The sequence below is a fragment of the Schistocerca nitens genome, chromosome 2 (genome assembly GCF_023898315.1).
Source record: "Schistocerca nitens isolate TAMUIC-IGC-003100 chromosome 2, iqSchNite1.1, whole genome shotgun sequence".
Classification (NCBI taxonomy): domain Eukaryota; kingdom Metazoa; phylum Arthropoda; class Insecta; order Orthoptera; family Acrididae; genus Schistocerca; species Schistocerca nitens.
In genome coordinates, this window is record NC_064615.1 from 279,050,189 (window position 1) to 279,058,878 (window position 8,690).

Below are 8,690 nucleotides of genomic sequence, written 5' to 3' on the forward strand. Positions count from 1 at the left end.
GGAGCAAAATATGGACAAATCACCGCCCAAGACGTGCTACCTTCCCCAAGGACTGTAGCACACCATATTAAGGAATTGTCTGACCAAGTCAGGAGTGAACTTATTCCAGTAATGAATTACGCAATTGGTAAAAACCAGTGTTCAATGACTTGCGATCTGTCGACAGACTGTTATCCTAAGACCCATTACCTGACTGTCACGTCCAGCTATATTGATGTGTCGACGGACAAATGAAAACTAAAAAACTGTGTACCCTTAACTACGAGGTTTCCTGACGTTTCCAAGACTGGTGAACATATCATTACGGAAATATATGAACAAATAGCAGAGTTGCAGGTAACGTTCTCGGAGCTAAGACAGGTGACTTTATATACAGATCAGGGAGCTAACATCAAGAAAGCACTAGCAGAACACAAACGACTCCCATGTGTGATGCACTGTATTAATACAGCACTGAGGCACATATTCAATGAAGGTTTCTTAATGGATGAGATTCCTGCAGTGTATGACTCCATCCTGGCTCGCTTCAATTGCGCGTCCGACCATCCTGATTTAGGTTTTCCGTCATTTCCAAATCGCTCTAGGCAAATGCCGGGATGGTTCCTTTGAAAGGGCACGGCCGACTTCATTCCCCGTCCTTCCCTAACCCTATGAGACCAATGACCTCGCTGTTTGGTCTCTTCCCCCGAAACAACCGAACCCAACCCAACCCATCCTGACTGTGCGTAAACTAGTAGGCTTTATGAAACGATCTGGCTTAGTCGCGAGATTAGATAAAACCTTACACCATGATGTAGAAACCAGGTGGAACAGCGTGTACATGATGTTAGACTCATTCCATTCACAGAAAGACCAAATAAAGACAGTTTTGTGTGATTCAAACAAACACGAGATGATGACGTCGTATCATAATGCGACTGTGGAAAGCGTTATTCAATTTCTGAAGGTTTTCAAAGAGGCCACGGACGATATGGAAGGAGACAATGAGCCAACACCACCATTTGTAGTGCCATGGATTTTGAAAGTGATAGGTCTCTGTTAAACTTGAAACCTCCCCTTTCAACAATTATACACAGGACTGTGCTTAAACTGACACACAATATTTTTTAGCGCAACGCAATCTGACTTTCAAAATTCTCTACAAGAGAATGGCCCTGACTAACATTAAACTATACGTCTCACAAATCACTTACCTCACCAAAAATCTTCGCTGCTCAAGCTACTGCAATACAGCGAGCGCCACTACTCCCAGCTAAATAAAAGATTCAAACTATGGAAGGCACTAACTACTGATAGGGATAGTTAGCAAATGAAAGATATTAATAGAGAACAAACAATGTATTTACCTTGATATGACAAATTACAAAACTCCGCCATCTCTCCCCCACATCCACCACTGCTGGCGGCTCACCTCCAACTGCCCAGCGCTACGCGCTGTTCACAGCCAGCTGCCTAACACTACAATGGTTGAGTATTACAACAATGCAAAGCAGCCACAGACTGCACACGGCACAGCCGGTGATTTTCATACTGAGGTGGCGTTATCAATAAAAAAACCTAAACAGCCTACTTACATAGCCCCCATGCTCCCCACAAAAAATTTTACAAATTTTGTTGGGCACTGGCCAATACATATTTGTTAAAATTTTTTTTTTACAATTACAATAACAAAGAAATCAAATGCACACACTTATTGATACAATGTTGGTCAAAAGCTAAAATTTTCTCACAGTCCATAAAGACAGTTCTGATCATTCATCACATTGCAGTGTTTTTCTCAAAGTCTGAGCAGTAAAAGAAAATGCACACGGAAGTAGTGGATTTCCATGCAGTCTTGAAGAAGTATCGTTGTCCTTCCAACGGAAAGACAGTGCTGACTCTCGACATGCTGACAGGTAATAGGTCACAACAGAGCAAACCCACAGCGGAGTCAGTCGAAGTTTTGAAGACTAGTGGTAGGTAGGTCATCACAGAACAGACCCACTGCAGTCCTAGTAGAGATTACGGTATCGGTGGGCCGCCAGAGGCGCAGACCCACTGCAGTCCTTGTAGAAATAATGGTACTGGTGAGTCAGCAAAGACGCAGACCCACTGTAGTCCTTGTAGAGATGATGGTACTGGTGAGTCAGCAAAGACGCAGACCCACTGTAGTCCTGGTAGAGATGATGGTACTGGTGAGTCAGCAAAGACGCAGACCCACTGTAGTCCTGGTAGAGACGGCCAGCAGCCACCTGTTGCGACTGTGCAGGTGCACAATCACCATCGAAGAGTCTTGCGGATAATGTAGCAAGTCCATAACCACCACTTGTGCACTCACAAAGTTTTTGGAATTGTCCTCAGAACCAGCAATGCTGTTATCCAGTCCCTTGCTGAATTATTAACACACGTGCAAACACTATCAGTCCCTACTTCTCACATATTGTCCATATACTATGACCAACAGAAACGTGTGCAGTGAAATGTAACTTAGAAGTTACTTAATTTGATGAACTGGTGTCAATTACAATTTTATAACATAAGAATACAATTACAAAGATACAGAAAACATCATTAAAAACATAATAGTAGAGATAACATTCGTAATAATAGGGGCTTTACAAAAGAATAGAAATAAACATATACATCAGTATTACAAAAATAATGACATAAGTACTTACATAAAGATCAGAATAACTTTTGAAACATCACCTCCACATATGAGCAACAAAACAGAATTTACCAAGTAAATAACATAGTATTAGAAAAATTCCACAACATAGCTCTAATCAGCTAAACACATAAAGACAGGAAAAACACAAATACACAAGGGTACACAAACACATAGAGGGATGACACAAAAGGAATGGATAGGGTTCGTTTTCAGTGTAACTTTTGGTACTGCAGTATTGTGCGAACAAAACCTTTTTTGTTCTTGGAGATCTCCCTATGTTCATCATTATTCCCAAAAAGTCCTATCTGTACCTCTTTTCTGTATTCCAACCATAAGTCTTTCAAAATAAATATGGCTCATTGTACAATACTCATTTAGGCTCAAATCTTTTTTTATATACCTTGTCAATGCATTGCTTCCAATTCATCATAGTTAGTTTCTTATATAGTCTACCCCCTCTTAAGCTAACTTAAATCTACTGAGCTCAGATATATATACCAAGGGACGAGGCAATGCAGCATCACATAAAACAATAAACATCAATGACAAAAATTTCAAACTGGCAAAGCAAGCTACAGTAAATCTAAATTACCAAGCAATTCAACATTACAACTAATATGAGGCAATGCGCAGCAAACAATAAAATAATCATTAGTAAAACTGGCTTAACAGCGTAATACAAAGTCAAATTCAGTAACATTATGCCTGGCAAACAGCAGAAGCAAAAGCAATAAATTATATCTAAACATGACAACGCTCAAGCAGAAAAATATTACAGTAAAGACAACAATGCAGATAAGGGAAATGTATAATCACATCTTAATGTCTAAGTAATTAAAGTGGTGCACCACAAAAACTAATTCTACAAAAATTACTAAGTACTAGAAAAGAAAATTATGTATGCAGTCCTGTTATTAGTCCCTTCTTATTGTTCTTTCCATTCCAAGAGCTCCTTTTTCGAAGAATGTGGGTCATAAAATAATTATTTAATAGATCTGTTGACAGAAAGTGTTCACATTAGCAAATGATTTTTTATTTATTTTTTTTAAATAAAACCCATGCTGCAACACAGCTGGAAACTATATATCAAATGAAATAAGCAACTATGAAAGGCAAAGCATAAAAATATCATTCAATAGTCATGTGACATTTCATAAGTTAGAAATTCTCTCAACTCTCGTAAAAAGACGCTTGTCATAATCAGGTGTGCAGATGTAAAAATCTTTCTGTCATTTCATTAGGCATTTCTGTCGCCATATGGCATTTCTCTCAACTAGCACGACAATAGCCGTGAAATGTTGCGATGCTTTCTACAAAGGAACGTCAATAGCGATTATAATGGCCTCTTTTTTCTTCTACCTGTGCCGCTGGAAGGCTAATGGCTTTTTTTTGTTCGGGCGGCTGTCGCCCAGGTGTCTGACACAGCTGTGTGCCCACGACGTATTACGTGCAGGTGGTCACTTAACTTTCGTACGGAAATATTTACGACAGCAGTTTCCGCTACAATGGCAGTCTTAAATAAAAATATTTCACAGGTCAAGAATTAGCGTTGCAAACCTGTAAAAACAAAATCCCATGAATATAACAGTGTCCAAAAAATTTTCGTCGGCATTGTGATACATTCACGCATTTACACACATTTCATAATTCTAAAAGTACGATTCTCGGTTTCCAACATACGTCTTCACAAGGCAGAGTTCCTAACCGCTACTCATTACTCCTTACCTTATTACACATATACAAATTCGTCGACGCTTTTTCAATACTTCATCATTAGATACATAGCATAATCAAATTCTTCATATAACATTAGCTTACTAATCATAAACATACCTCAACAACAAAATACACATCGTCGTCGTAAAAAAATAACATCATAACACCTCAGTCAAATCTCAAAATCGTCGTAGCTTCCTCCAATAGTTTCAAAACCTAAAAAAAATTCTCTGCTCATTTCAAAAGTGTCATCTGCCTCAAACGTACTTTAAAATCATGATTCCATACCAAACACATCATTCAAAGCTCACATTGTATCACAATGGTTCCGAAAAAATATGAACAGTTTACAAAGTACAGACAAAATACAATTTCATACGTATGAAGTTATTCAACTGTGTAATTACGTAAACATCTGTCACTGACGTAGTAAAAAAAATGTTTGTCTCTCTCAGTTAAATGATCTGATAGCTGTGTAATACTGTGTTGGAGAAATATGGTACCGATGTGTAAAGTTGTATAAGCAAATACCATATTAGCTAGGGTTCCTTGTGGTTGCCACACACATGGTACACAAAGTAAGCGTGTACCCCCCTGAGGATAAATGTAATTATACCCTCAGGTGTTACAGATTACAGCAATGGAATGAAATGTATCACGGAAAACTTTCTTTGTAATTCAAAAATCTTAAAAAAAGTAAATGTTTTAAGTACAAAATTAATCACTCAAATACGTGTCCTGTAGCGCTAAATGTGCGTCTTGTTGCAACATAATCTCTGTGGCAGTGTCGTAGTTATCGTCTTCCGAAAGCTAAGTTCTGCAGAAGTCAATGTACTTACCTCATGATAAACAAAAGTGAAATGCTTTGCGTATAGATATTGTAGTTATTACGCTTATTGTTGTGATGAAGAAAGTACTGTACTGTAACGTATTGTTGTGCCACGAAAAAGGCTGTCTCATTGTTGCTATACCACAAGAGTTACTACTAAAACATGTTTTACTTTCCAGAAGAATTCAGAAAAACTGTGCAGATATAAAACAGATACACCGCAAAAGCAACATTGTAAATTGTCACCCATTGGTAGCGTCATGATATAGTCGTGTAGCTGTCACATAAACTAACCTCTGTGTCATCTGGTATCCCTCAGAAAGCACTTTAAATTCAGAATGTATTTTCAAATAAACCAAAATGTTGCATTAAAATCTCATTAGCAGTACCAGTATGTGTCCTAAGTATGTAAGCCTGATAGTCGTTACGTAATCGTGCAACTAACAAGCAAGAATGTACAAATACAACACTGTGTCGTCTGTTCACTATAACAATGCATTCGTAATTTCTGTTTAAAAATGTTCCCTTGGTTCTTGACTGGATATTTAACTTCAAACATTGTTGCATGTTAACAGTTTCTTAAGTCTAACAAAGCATACTAGTAATGTAAAGTGAAAAATTTTATGGTAAAGACTAAGTTAAAAAGCAGATCATCTCTCAATAAGCGGTTTTATATGTGAGGTGTGGTGAAATCCTTTACTCTTCATAGTACGCAGAGTTTCAGCCTGAACGCAATTATCGTGCGGTATACGTCGGTAAAGAATACTGGAAGTTTTCTCAAGGTTAGCGCTATGTTATTTTTCTCGGAGCCAGCCGGCGCAGGTGTCTGCCTGCGGTGCGGGTCATTGTCTGCTTCTCCGTTGGCGCGCGTCGTTAATGGGATTCGGAGACCTAACTTCTACAAATTCGCCTTGCCGAGAGGGCCCAGCTCTGTTATAATCCTGCCAGTTCTGATGAAATTCAGGTCTGTCGTTATGTCGGTAGTTTACATAGTTTCTTGTTTGTCGGTCATGTGGTGGAGAATTTCTCCCGGAATCGTAACTGCGCGCTGAACTGTTGCGTCTGAAGTTATTCTGCCCCCCCCCTTTTTTTTTTTTTTTTTAACAGCTTATAGTAAAAATCATTGTGTCGGCGAGTAGCATATCGGTCATTGTTACGTCGTGTCGGCGGTTCCATCTCAAAATTCGGTGTGCCTTGCCAATTTCTTTCATAATTTCCGAAGTGTCCTGTGTTATTATTTTGTGGTTGTTCCGTATTTCTATGTCCCTCTTCCCGTGTTGGGGCGCGAGTGTCCTCTGAAATACGTAATTCTTGTATTACCTGTGTCAGCTGATCTTGTACTTCGTGGATTTCTCTTTGGTGTTGTGTATTAATTTGATTTTGATTTTGTTTGAATTTTCTAATTTGCTCATACTCTTCTGTGTCAGTGAAGGCTACAGGTCTTGTGTCATTCAGATCATCATCTACCTTTGTAGATAAGTTAGTGACCTGATCCGAAAGTTCGGCTACTTTCTCCGATAGTGAACACATTTCCTCAGTGTGTTTTTCTGAACCAAGTTTCAGAGTGTCCATTTGTGTTGAAATCGAATCTACTGTGTCCTTCAAGTTTTCCTGAGTTTTTGCAAGTTGCGTAACCGAATCGGTAGATGCAACTGAGTCAAATTTAGCTTGTAAGGTCTCATGATTTTCATGAACAGTAGTTTGCAGTTCTTTTATTGTTGCTTCGTGATTCTGTAGTGCATTTTCATGACGCGAAAAAATAGGTTGGAAATGCTCACAAATTTGTGTTTTTACGTCGTTACAGACTTTTTGACATTTCGATTCAATGTGATGTAACTCATTAGTTAAATCTTCACGTGTTTGTTCAACCGTGGTGTGAAGATTTTGTTCCATTACGTCTAACCGTTGCTGTGTTTGTCTCTGGTGTTGTTCCATTGTGTCTAACTTTTGAAGATTTTGTTCCATTCTGTCTAACTGTTGCTGTATTTGTCTCTCATTTTGTTCCATTGTGTCTAATTTTTGAAGATTTTGCTGTATTTGTCCCATTTGTTGTATTAATTGTAATAACAATGCACTGGTGTCTGGAACATGTTCCTCAGTGCTTTTCGGCAGTGAATTTGCACCAGCAACATTCACATTTTGACAAGTGGAAAATGTGTCTTGACTCATTTGAGAATACGGTGAGGACCCAAATCCTGAATCCACAGCATTTGCGCGATTGTTTCCTGTCATTTCGGATTCCTGAGGCGAGCTGTCGCCGACCGATCGATCGATAATGCTTCCCTGTTCTCTAATTGTTTCGCTGTCTACACCATTGTTTGCCGCCCGCTCCATTTCCCTATGCACAGTTACCAAGTTACTACTTTTAACATTAGTTAATTCATTATTCTGCGGCGCTAACATACTGCTTTCGTCTTCGCTGTCATTTCTCAATTTATTTTGGAGCCTAGTGTTACGTTTTTCACACGCCATTATTGTCACAGTATTTCACACGACAACACAGAAAAACACAATTTGAAGAGCAAAAATAAGAGAACACATTAACATAACACTGAAAATAATATCTAGTTAATTGCAGCTGCGAAATACTTGGTGCAAATCTACATGCATGCCACAATTGTTTTACTGTACAACAATGAAAAACTACAACTACAATGGAAATTCTCTCTATAATTACGCGCTAGCAATAAACAAAATCTACACTAATTACACAAACTACAAGAAAAAAAATCAAAAGATTCCAGTGAGGTATCCTAGGCTAAGGGTCGACATATGAAACTTCCCCTTTGAACATTTTTACAAGACTGTGCTTAAACTGACGCACAATATTTTTTAGCGCAACGCAATCTGACTTTCAAAATTCTCTACAAGAGAATGGCCCTGACTAACATTAAACTATACGTCTCACAAATCACTTACCTCACCAAAAATCTTCGCTGCTCAAGCTACTGCAATACAGCGAGCGCCACTACTCCCAGCTAAATAAAAGATTCAAACTATGGAAGGCACTAACTACTGATAGGGATAGTTAGCAAATGAAAGATATTAATAGAGAACAAACAATGTATTTACCTTGATATGACAAATTACAAAACTCCGCCATCTCTCTCCCCACATCCACCACTGCTGGCGGCTCACCTCCAACTGCCCAGCGCTACGCGCTGTTCACAGCCAGCTGCCTAACACTACAATGGTTGAGTATTACAACAATGCAAAGCAGCCACAGACTGCACACGGCACAGCCGGTGATTTTCATACTGAGGTGGCGTTATCAATAAAAAAACCTAAACAGCCTACTTACAAACTGGAGCTGACGATGTGACAATGTGTAAGCTAAAGGATAGGACAGAACTGTTTATAAAACAGAAAGTTCTAAATGAACTACATCACATTCATTACGTGGGAACGTTCTTGCATTCCTGTTTCAAGGAACTATTAGTTTTTCCCGAAGAAAGAAGAGAAAAAAATCATCAAGATGTGCGATAAATGTTAAAT